The 12,259-nt window shown below is 42.2% G+C and overlaps 1 pseudogene across 1 annotated transcript; it reads left to right on the forward strand.

The window, feature by feature from the left end:
- The first annotated feature begins 4,413 nt into the window (after positions 1-4,413).
- Positions 4,414-6,580, forward strand: LOC309797297 (small ribosomal subunit protein uS2-like; annotated as a pseudogene). Its single transcript, XR_014296176.1, has 2 exons — positions 4,414-4,581; positions 5,044-6,580. The product of XR_014296176.1 is annotated as a small ribosomal subunit protein uS2-like (transcript).
- The last annotated feature ends 5,679 nt before the right edge of the window (positions 6,581-12,259 follow it).

The raw sequence follows: 12,259 nt of genomic DNA on the forward strand, positions 1-12,259 counted from the left end.
ACCTGGAACGCAATCCCTGCCCATTATGTGGTGTGTCATTCAGGAATGCTTGCTTAGCCTCTGTTAGCCTGCCATTTTTCATCTGTAAAAGGGCACCCATGATGCTTTCCTTACAGGACTATAGGGAGGAGTAAATGGGGAACCCTCCACAGAGTATATGGCACATTGTAGGACTTCAAGAAATGTGAGACATGGCCCACTTTTCTCCTCCCTCCTAGAAAGTGATGACTGTTATCTAAGCCTCCCCCTGTTTAGCCTTCAGGTAGCTGTAGCCATTACCTTTGCCTTGACTGCAGCCTTGTGAGAGACCCTGAGACATATCTGCCATAGAAATCACCTGGAAACATGGCAGTCAGAAATAACACATATTCACACTTCCGTAATAAAGGAGGTTTGGGGCCATTTCTGTGTTGCAGGATGGCTTTGCTGAGGAATCCAGGGTGAGGTAAGAAGATCATCAAACCATTCTCTTTAATTCCCCATTATTTTATGTCCCTTTATTTTACCCTTTAGATTGATATTGGATAAACAGTTTCCCATTGAGCCCTTAGATGAAGAGAGTGCAGATAAAGGGGAGGCATGAATCACAAACCCTTGACTTTGACATCAGACCCATTACCCTCTACAGGACCATGCACTAGGATTTCATCTGCACCATCAGCTTCTTCAAGGAGAGGGGATGGGGAGCGAGTATTACCTCAGTGGGCACAGTTTAGAAACATGTAAAACTACAAGTTTTACGTTCTAGAAGGTCATCATCTGTCAAGGAGACTGTTGGCTGCCCTTTGGGGGGGGGTAGGAGGTAGATCCCATTCCTGTTCCTTAAAAGATGCCTCTGGAAGATTGATCTTCCATTAGTGAATGAATCTGTCATCTGTCAATGGGAATAATGATGCCATCCTCCCAGAGTTGTTGTGAGAATAATGTAAGGTATATAATTGTGTGCATGTTTCAGCTATAAATATATAAGTACTATCATAGAGCTAGTTCCCTTTAGCAACCTTTTTAAAATCTGAAAATAGTGGGGTTTTTTTAGATTTCTCTAGTAAGGTGACTGTGGGGTTGCTTTGATATGATTCCATGCTGCCCTGACCATTCTTTCACATATTTCCTGGGACACAGGTGCCCAAGAAGTTCTGTAGCCAGTGTCCAAGAGTGCAGCAGCTGATGGGGACCTCACTGTTTCTTCTCTCATAGATATTGCCAATGTCTTTGCAAAGAAGTTGTACCAATCTGTCCTCCACCAGCAGTGAATGGAGTTATTGTAGCCCCACATTTTCCACTTAAAGAGGATGCAGCATAAACATAAAGTCACTGATCAGATTTTCTTTTCAAATTCTGGAATTATTTCAGGATATATTCTGAGGCACAAATGTGAAATATGCCATTTATAGGAAAATATAACAAAGAAAGATTAAAATGATCTAACGTTCTAGTACCAGGATATCAGATTAGCAAATAACAAAAACGTAAAACCCATCATGAACTCAGATCTGCAAAAACAGGTGCTCTTGTCTTGTGGTTGTTTGTGTTAAATACTAATAAGATTATAAAGGTCAACTAAACAGTAAAGATTAAAAATATTCAATGTCCATACTCTTTGACAAAGAAGTCCCACTTGTGGGATCTTGTCTTCCTGAGGCAGCCGGGTGAGACCCCTGCCATCATGACCCATCTGTCCACACTGTTCAGGGTTGAACCATCAACACAGATGACTCAATGTCTTCAGACCCCCTGACTCCTTGATTCAAAGGAGAAACTCTCTCTTACTGCTGGTTGCCCAGACTTGATGAACCATCCACAGAACCACCACAAGCATTGATATGGAGCAGTGCTAGGGACGTCCCTGCTCCTGGAGGGACATGTAGATCTCTGACCTCATCCCAGTGTGGGAGAAATCTCCCTTCTTCTCCCTCTCAAGGCTCTCAGAAGCCTTCCACTCTAGCAGGTAGAAACAGCCCAATCCTTACTGTAAGTTTAAGGTTTTACAAAAGATGGAAGAAACACAGGTGTCAGACAGCTCCTGCTCCAAACCCTGTCACAAACTTCCCTGGAGGCAAGGGGAAGGGGCATCAAGCCTGGCTCCCTGCTGCAGGGAAGGTAAACACAGGAAGAACAGAGATGACCACCCCAGCAGTATGTGTCCTGATACATTTTGTACAGATCTGTCACCAGCAACTAAAGGTGCCCAGGCTGCTGGTTATATCCATAGTTACGGCAGTGGGCTTGGGGAGAAGCCTCTTTGCCACCTGTTTCTGGTAGGAGCCCATGCTTTTTCGTCACATACATCGTGAAGACAAGACAGCCATACCTCACCACCAGCACCTTGGTTCTCCTCCACAAAGCTTTCTTTGTGTTGGGTTGCCTGATGAAATCAGGACACCCAATTAAATTTGAATTCCAGAGAACTAAGGGATAATTTTTAGCATAAGTATGTCAAATGCAATGTGATTTTGTTTATCTGAAATTGAAATTTAACTTGGTGTCTTTTATTTTTATTTGCTAAATCTGGACACGCTGGGGTAGGAGGCTGTGAATCTAAGTTTAACAGCCCCAGTTGAGCCCCCCAATCAGCACCAATCATCCATGTGAGTACACCTTCTTGGATGTCCTAGCTGAATTAAGCCTCCAGATGACTGTGACCTAAAGTGACAGAGACCATGTGGAGCAGAAAAACACTCAGCTGAGCTGAGTCAACATACTGAATCCTGAGAGATAATAAATGACTATTATTTGGGGGACTTTATTAAGTAGAAATGGATATCCAAAACATGCATTTGGGGTGTACTTTTTTTCTGTGGTCTGTAATCATTGGAAAGGATAGGGATTCACTGATTCCTGAAGCCTTGGTAGGACTTCATTATAGTTTCGGCTATAGATTGCATATAGCTTTATATGTGAGTATCGATTTCTGAACATTTCTATTCCTTCTTGAAGGGATTTCCACAGGAAATTTTCATGACATATGATTTTCACCCTACTTTTGGAATTTAGAACCTAATTCCAATCCCCCTCCACAAGGGGAGTCTCCAATGCAATCTCCTGTGTTAAGGAACTGAGAGGTTGTTGCTACAATTGGCTCCATGAACCACATGGAACACCATACCCTGAGAACGTTGCTTGGTGAGTAATAGAACAAGGGGTGTTTACTCACTTTGAAAAGTGATTCTCAGATTGTTTCCTGAAACACTCTCCTGCTACAGGGATAACCTTTGGCAAGGAAGTTACTTTCCTTGAGCACATATAGACAGAGCTTCTTCACCAGCAGTAAATAGCTCTGCATTGTAGTCTTTGGCCTTTATGACTGTCTCATGAAGCACTTTTAGTTGGTCAAGTCAGTATGATTCTGGGGTTCATTAAAAAAGAAGCCCAATTGCCTGAAAATCTAAGTCATTTTCTCCAATATCACCTTTATAAGTAATAGAATTGATGTTTTGTTCTTTTTATTCTTTTGTCATAGTTCTTGAGTTAGAGCCCAGATGTGGATAAAGGGTGTGTTTGGGGGACCCCTTAAAGACACAAGCATTTTGTAATGGATCATGGGAAAAGTTGGGGAGCCAGCAGGACTCAGAAAAGGGGAGAAGAGCTGTGGATCTATTGTTAGACCCACCCCTGAGAGCAGAGTAAACATGTGTTCTATAAAGGCAGCTTGCTTCAAGAATTTTGAAGGGAAAGAGTCTGGGCTGTGTGTTCCTCCTTCCAAAGTCACTCATCAGATAAGTGATTCCCACAATAGAGAAGTGAATTACAGAGAGGCTAGAAGTATTTTGGTCATGGATGTCCCTCCTCATGGAAGAAAATATCAGGAATGGAGAATAAGAATTTCCCCAACAGAAGCCAATTGTATGGGGAATTGACTAGGTTTCTTTCTGCCTATTAAATGATTATATTTTTCTAGGCCTGCCTCCCTGAAGCACCTCTGAATGTTTCTTTAAATTACTTAATAAATATATAAATAAATAAATGACTTTTTTCCGACTTCCTAGATCATTCAATCCCACGATTATAGACATTCTGTTAATGTTCTACCACAGATGACGAACTTCTGTTAGCCCTCTGAGGGCTAGCTCATCTCCAAGAATCCTAGGATACTTCCCCGGGTCTCTGTATACTGAGAATAACTCCGCTCTTGTCTCTTTAAAGCAAACATATTCCTGACAACAGGGACTATTTTTTCCATCAGCCTGGGCAGAGTTCGCCAATTTTCCGGATCCCAGTCTAGTGCCTCTAATTAGTATGCTTTCTCTGGTGGCAGCCAGAGCTAACTAAGGTCCTCTGCTTTCACCGAAATCCAGGGAGTGGAGGAGTGTGCAAGAGGCATTTCCGGTGTGGGGGATTAGTCTGCGCCTCGCGGTTGCCATGGAAACCTGACGTCAATAAGGCGACCGTGACGACTTTCCTGCATGACTGACGTGACCTGACAAGTAGCACAGGTCCCGCCTTCAGGTGTTTGGGACTCAGCTGAGGGTGTGCGTCCCGGCGGTGGCGGCTGGACCGCCCTAGGGTGTGGGGAGACAAAGGGATCCGCTTCCATGTCGCCTGTTTCCCGCTTTGGGGCTAGGTGCCTCCGCTGTCTCGTAGGTAAAGCCATTGGGGTCCCGCCCGGCCCCAGTGGGTGCAGTGTCCTGCTCCAGGGGTGTCCTGGAGCCACTTTCCTTCTAAAGGCAGGAGCGCGGGAGGTGACACAGGTAACGACTCTAAGCCTCAGCTTTCCCCTCTGTAAAATGGGGATAAGAATGCTTTCCCCACAGGATCGCTGTGAACATTCAGTGATAACACATGAGTAAGCCTATAGTCCTGTGGTTATTGTGGGATCATGAATGTTTGGCCACTTCTTATTTATTATCAACTTCGTTGTTGGGGGAGAGATGAGGAAAGGAAAAGAAAAAGGCCCTGGTGAGAAACCCATTGTAACATCTGGTAGTTTGGATCACTGCCCAGTTGTTTCACTGTCTATGTCACTAACCCAGTGCCTAGCATGGTGCAGGGCACACAGTTACCAGTAAAGGATGGTAATTGCTGGATCTGTCTCTCCCTGTGCAGCTTCTCATGCCGGTGGCCTTGGTCATATCAGGTGTCTGAAGGGGGCAGGTTCTGAGCATGTGTCCTGATGGCTGCTGGAGCTTCTACTCCAGATTCAAGGTCAGCAGTCCTCAGGAAACCACAACACTTCACTTCCTGGTGGAATATGACGCCTGGCTCTAGTGAGTTCATAGATCTGGACAAAAGCATGTTATGAAATAGCTCCTGTGAGATTCTAGCCTAAAAGTAGAGAAGCTACTTTGATCTCATCATGGGAAAGAGGTTTAGCAGGTGGAATGTTATTTTCTAACTGTGTAAATAATAGTCAGTGATTCTCACGTATGTCTCAGATGGGTATTGAAATATGCAATTGCCTTTTCCGTGCCAGCCAGACAGGGGTCCATACGGCATTGTTCTGTATTCCCACCGGAACTTAAAGGGAAACTTTCACAATGTCTGGAGCCCTTGAAGTTCTGCAAATGAAGGAGAAGGACGTCCTGAAATTCCTTGCAGCAGAAACCCACTTAGGTGGCACCAACCTTGACTTCCAAATGGAACAGTACATCTACAAAAGGAAAAGTGATGACATCTACATCATAAATCTGAAGGGAACCTGGGAGAAGCTTCTGTTGGAAGCTCGTGCCATTGTTGCCATTGAAAACCCAGCTGATGTCAGTTTCATATCCTCCAGGAATACTGGCCAGTGAGCTGGCCTGAAGTTTGCTCCTGCTGCTGGAGCCACTCCTATTCCTGGCTGCTTCACTTCTGGAACCTTCACTAACCAGATCCAGGCAGCGTTCTGGGAGCCAAGACTTCTAGTGGTTACTGATCCCAGGGCTGACCACCAGCCTCTCACTGGGGCCTCTTACGCTAACCTGCCTACCATTGCTCTGTGTAACGCAGACTCTCCTCTGAGATATGTGGACATTGCCATCCCATGCAACAACAAGGGAGCTCACTCAGTGGGTCTGATGTGGTGGATGCTTGCCCGGGAAGTTCTGCACATGTGTGGCACCATCTCCCATGAACACCCATGGGAGGTCATGCTTGATCTCTACTTCTACAGAGATCCTGAAGAGATTGAAAAGGAAGAGTAGGCGGCAGCTGAGAAGGCTGTGGCCAAGGAGGAATTTCAGGGTGACTGGACTGCTCCAGCTCCTGAGTTCACTGCTACTCAGCCTGAGGTGGTGGACTGGTCTGAAGGTGTGCAGGTGCCCTCTGTGCCTATTCAGCAGTTCCCCACTGAAGACTGGACTGCTCAGCCTGCCACTGAAGACTGGTCTGCAGCTCCCATTGCTCAGGCCATTGAGTGGGTAGGAACAACCACTGAGTGGTCTTAAACTGTTCTTCCATAAACTCAGAATAGAAATAGGTTGATGGAAAATAAACAGTTTCTTTAAAAAACAAAGAAAAAACAAAAGAAATATGCTACGTTGTTTTTCCTAGCAATCTGTGATTGTACCATGGAGTCTTCCCTACTCACCACATTTTTATCCATTGCATAACGAAATGTTTAAATGCCCAAAAGTTTCCAACTGTTAGTATAAAATATCAGTTATGAGGATTTAGTATTTTGAAAAATAATAATTACTCTAGAGCTTCCCTATTATAATAATATCCAGCCATGTCCCCTAAAATAACCAGATATTCTAAAATATCTTTATGATTATTTTCCAAGAAATAATATTTTTAGTCTGTACTTCAGAAGGACATGTGCATCAACTTTCACTAAATATTTCAACATACCTCATTGCAAAAGATGATTTGTATTTTGGTAATATGTGGTGTAGACGAATTTGGTGAGACATGGTGTTGACCTATTAATATGATAAGAGCATATTGATGGGTATTGTTCTCCTGGTTATTCTAATTGCATCAAAGACTTAGAAAAATATATTTTAAATGCTTTATTGACCTATGATAGACATACAATACATTGCACACATTTGAAGTGTATGCTTTAATAAGGTTTTGTATAGGTCTACATCATGAAACCAACACTACAGTGGAGATAATGAACTTCCTCGTGCCCCTTTGTAATCTCCCACTCACCTGCCTCTGGCCTCCAACTTCCTCCCCCGGACCTTTCCTGTTCCCAGGCAACCACTGAACTTCTGTCACTATTAATTAATTTCATTGTTTGTGATTTTATGTAAATAGAATTGTATAGAATGTACTTTTTCCCTAGCTTCTTTCATTCAGCCTATTTCTAGATTTATCCATTTGTTGCCTGTATAGATAGTTTCTTTTTATTGCTGAGTAGTATTCTATTATACAGATATATCACAGTTTGTATTATCCATTAACCTGGTGAGGGATATGAGGTTGTTTCCAACATGAAGCTCTTTTAAATAAAACTGGTATGAACATTTGGGTTTAAGTCTTTACAGGGACACATGCTTTCTTTCTGTAGGGTAAATACTTAGGGGTTCAATGGCTGGAGCATAGGGTAGATGTAAGATTAATGTTGTAAGAAATTACCAAACTGGTTCTGAAGTGGTTATACCATTTTTCATTCCCATCAGCAGTGTATGAGGGTTTGATCCTCCACAATATCGTCAGTGCTTAGTATGGTCAGCATTTTAAATTTTGGCCATTCTCATAGGGGTGTAGTGATATCTCACTGTAATTTTAATTTACATTTCCATATTGACGAATAATGTTGATCACCTTTTCATGTACCAATTTGCCATTTATATAATTTCTTAGGTGAAGTGTTGGTTCAAATCAGTCACATGCCAGAGAGGTCATACACAAAACAGACCTGGAAAGTAGAAAGGATTTAGCAAACAGTTTGGTGAGTCACTGTAATAAGAGTAGGAAGAAAACAGAATCATGGCTTTTCCTTTGTAAAATGTAGTCAATGTTGATAGATACTCCCCTGGTGGTCAGATCTAGAACTGTAGCTCTGAAAGTCTCAGGGCAGCGGGCAATGGAAGGGGAAGGGAGGGAGAAGAGGGTACGAAATAACCGGCCCACAGTCTTCAAAAATGTCGAGGTCATGAAAGTCAAGACAAGACGGAGGAACTTTTCTAGACTGTGGAAAACTAAAGAGACACCACAGTACAAGATTCTGTCCTGGATCCTTTTGCTATGAAGGACATCGTTAAGACAACTGGCAAAACTTGAACAGGGTCTGAGGATTAGCTTGTGATAAATTTTATTAATGATAATTTCCTGATTTTGATGGTTGTCTTCTGGTTATACAGGAGAATGGTCTTGTCTGTAAGACATACACTCTAAAGTATTTGGGAGCTATGGGGCATCGTGTTGGCAACTTGCTCTCATATGGTCCAGGGAAGGGGGTGGGACAGGGGATTCTTTGTTTTATATCAGCAAATTTTCTGTAAGTTTGTGATTTGTTTTTAACAACAACCAAAAACAAGGAGCATGTATTGTTTTCATCCGAAACATGGGCTCATTTATATAGATAAGGGCTGAAAGGAACTCCTTTGGGTTTTATAACAGTGATGCTATTGGTGACCTTGTTGAGAGCAGCTTCAGCTGAATGGAGAGGCAATAGACAGGGGTGGGTTGAGGAATGACAGGGAGGTTAGAAAGTGGAGACAGTGAATACAGTTCCCCCTGCTTTGAGAAGTTTGTTGTTTATGAAAATGAGAGGAGAGAGGGGAGGATGTGGCTTAGGAATATTGATTTGTAGGGAAGGATTTTGGGTATATTTGTTTAGCTATTCATTGGAAGGAGAAACATAAGCCAGTTCATATTAATGTTGAAAAGGAAAGGCCTTGTAAAGAAAATAGAGGGTTCAAGGTCTAAAAGTTGATGAAGATAAGAAATGCTCAGCCTTTAGTTTTTATGACTCTTCTGCATTGCCAGGACAGTGTACAAACACTGAATTCAGTATTTTCAGGTGGCTGGGTGTGGAGGATGTTCTCCTACAAAAAGGCCTTTCTATAAAGCTCTTCAAATAACGTATAATATATATAAATTATACATACACCAAATTACAGTAATGGATATTTCCAGGGTTGTGGCGAAATATAGATGTTATATACACTTCCGTGTTGTTTGAATTTACCTTACATCCAAGATTTACTACTTATGTAATTATAATAAAAATAACATTTTAAAACAGGAGGTTTGAATTTGGTCTTAAATTTATTTGCAAACTTTTTGTTGTACAGAGAGATTTACTTTTCTGAAAATATGTCCATAATTAATAGTGAAGGGGCTGGGGAGGAAGCAAATTAGAAACTATATATAGCATCATCCCAAATTTTACTCATCAGACAGGATCCGTCTGTCATGAGGCTCAGAGACTGCACAGGTAATAGCAGTGGAAGCACAGGGTCTTGTGCCACATTTCACATCTAGAAAAGTCCATCAAGTAGGTTTAAGGGAACCCCTGGTCCTCCCTCCTCCCCACCTAATCTGTTTTCCTCAACTGTGAGGTTCAAGTTGCAATTTCAGTTCTCCTCACTAGCTGGTGAAGACCTCTACTTTCTAAATTTTCCCCAAGCATATAATAATTTTTAGCAAGGAAAGAAAACCAAAGCAATAAAGATTTTTGTTTGTTTAAATAGGCTTTATTTTGTAGAGCAGTTTTAGGTTCAAGGAAAAATTGAGCAGAAAGTACAGAGAGTTCCCATGTACCCCTTGCTCCCACAAACCCACACAATCCCCCCCACTGTCAATATCCCACCTCAGAGTGCTACATTTGTCACAATCATAAACCTATATCTATACACACTTTATCACCCAAACTCCATATTTCACGTTGTCAAAAGTATAAAGATTTTAAAAAATAATTTTTACAAAGCAGGTTATAAAACTGGAAGTATGAAACAAGCCTCTATCTCATATACAATTAGGAAAAGGTCGTAAAGATGTATGATCACTGCCAGAGGCTGATCGTTCCAAAACTGACATTTCATTCATCCTTTCACTACATATTTTTGAGCAACCTCTATGTGCCAGGCACTGGCAACCTGTATTCAAACTCCTATTTCACACCTCTCTCTCTCTGTTCAGCCCTAAACTTGTCCATACAACTGCCTAATTAGTGGCCCTGTCCTTTACAACTGCAAGATTCTAGCAGAGTTTTCACATCGAATAAGTTTACACGAACCCGACACTGAGCCCTAGAAGGTGACTGTCTGCGGGGGAGTCAGCGTGCTAGTGTAGAGTGAGAAAAATCAGGGTTAGAATCCCTGTAATGCCTCTTACCAAGCTATGTGGCCTTGTAATTGTTACTTGCACTATTCCTTAAGTGGTATAGTGTTTTATGAATATATGTATGTATGTATGTATGAGTTTCCAGCTGTTATGTGCCAAAGCATGAAATGTGTGAGTCTTAGGATATGAACAAGCTCTACTTGAAATTATAAATTTGTTCCCCCAAATGTTTGCACCTTTTTAAACTGCCACCAGCAGGGGGTGAAAATTCTCAATTTATACATCATACTCCTAACAAAAAAATAAAACCAAAAACAAACCAGAACTTTGGTATTTAGAGAATTGTAAAATAAGTCTTCTGCAACTGATGACTCTGAAATATTGCTTTCTGTTGTTTTCACCTCCATTTGCCTAATTACTGATACAATTAACCACCTTTTCTGATATTTATTGTTTTTTATGCATTAAGAATATTAAACCTTCACTGGTTAATGGCCTCATTCTTTTGTCATGCCCTTCTTGAGAAAATATTGTGTGCCAGGCAATGCCAGTCAAAATCATCAGAGAAGGAGATGGGCTTTGAGCTAAATCGTACAGGAAGAGTAGGATTGTGAGAGGAAGTGGAATACATATATGGACATTCCTGGCTATGCACAGGGCATGGAAGAGGAAATGTACCCAATGTGCTTGGGGTACACATCCAGGAGACAGTCTGATATGGCTGAAGTGCAACCTACAAGGAGGGATGGGGCAGTTGATGAGGAACTCTGACTCACTTTGCAGCATCAAAAAACTACTAACTGGTCATCTTTAGCCCTTATGAAAACAGAGCAGAAAGGGACCTTAGCAGTTACCTAGTCCAGCAACTTCAGTTTGCAGAGAGAGTAATGAGACTCAGAAAGAGTAAAGTAGAACATGGTCACCATGCATGTATTAGGCACCTAATGGGATCAAGGTACGCAGGCTCCAATTCACATTTCATTCCAGACTTCTTACATGAGCTCTAATCCTGTGTATCTATCAGAAATCTTCAACTGGAGGAAGATAAATATTAGTACAAATCCCCTGGTAACCTGTACCACTCAGCACGGATTCCCCTACCTAAAAAAGCATAAACTCAAGCATTCCTCATCCTTGCAAGGCTACCATCTAAAAGAGAAGTCCAAGTGGGAGAGTGGCGAGACTATGGTCACTAGAGTCAGACAACCCTTGGTGAGAAGATCTCCTCAGCCTTTTACTAATTGTGGGGCTTGGGAATGATATTTAACTGCTCTGACCCTCAGCCTTCCTCATTTTTAAACCACCAGTGTTGGGCACCTAGTGGGGCACTTCAGGAGATGCCAATTTGCTTCCCACTTTGACTCTTCCCTTCTTAGAAGAGGTGTCCTGGACATGAACTGAAAAGCTTGACTACTAGAGGGAATACTTGAAAATGTAACAATAGAGGGATATGCATACAAATTCATTACCTGCCCACATGAGTTTCTGTGCCAATTTGTTATGTCAGAATTGGCTGCCTGATGGAGTCCTGGAGAAAGAATGTTATTATAGGGACTTCCCTGGTGGTGCAGTGGTTAAGAATCCGCCTGCCAATGCAGCGTATATGGGTTCGATCCCTGGTCCGGGAAGATCCCACATATCACGGAGCAACTAAGCCCGTTTGCCACAGCTACTGAGCCTGCGCTCTAGAGCCCGTGAGCCACAACTGCTGAGCCCGGGTGTCACAACTACTGAAGCCCGTGCGCCTAGAGCCCGTGCTCTGCAACAAGAGAAGCCACTGCAATGAGAAACCTGCGCACCGCAGTGAAGAGTAGCCCCAGCTCGCCGCAACTAGAGAAAGCTGTGCGCAGAAACAAAGACCCAACACAGACAAAAAAAATAAAAATAAATAAATAAAATAAATTTTAAAAAAGGAATGTCATTATATCTTTTCCATTTAATTGAAGGATCTCCAGTCGAGTCTAGGATAGGAGAAGAAAATCTCCCCCCACCATTTCATAAGCTCTCCAGTTGTCTTATTTTGACTTCTAGATTTAACATCAGAAAAGTTTTTGAACTTTGATCTTGAGGCACAGAAGCTGATAAGGAAGCACACAGTGTG

Source organism: Mesoplodon mirus, assembly GCF_964341445.2.
Source record: "Mesoplodon mirus genome assembly, chromosome: X".
Classification (NCBI taxonomy): domain Eukaryota; kingdom Metazoa; phylum Chordata; class Mammalia; order Artiodactyla; family Ziphiidae; genus Mesoplodon; species Mesoplodon mirus.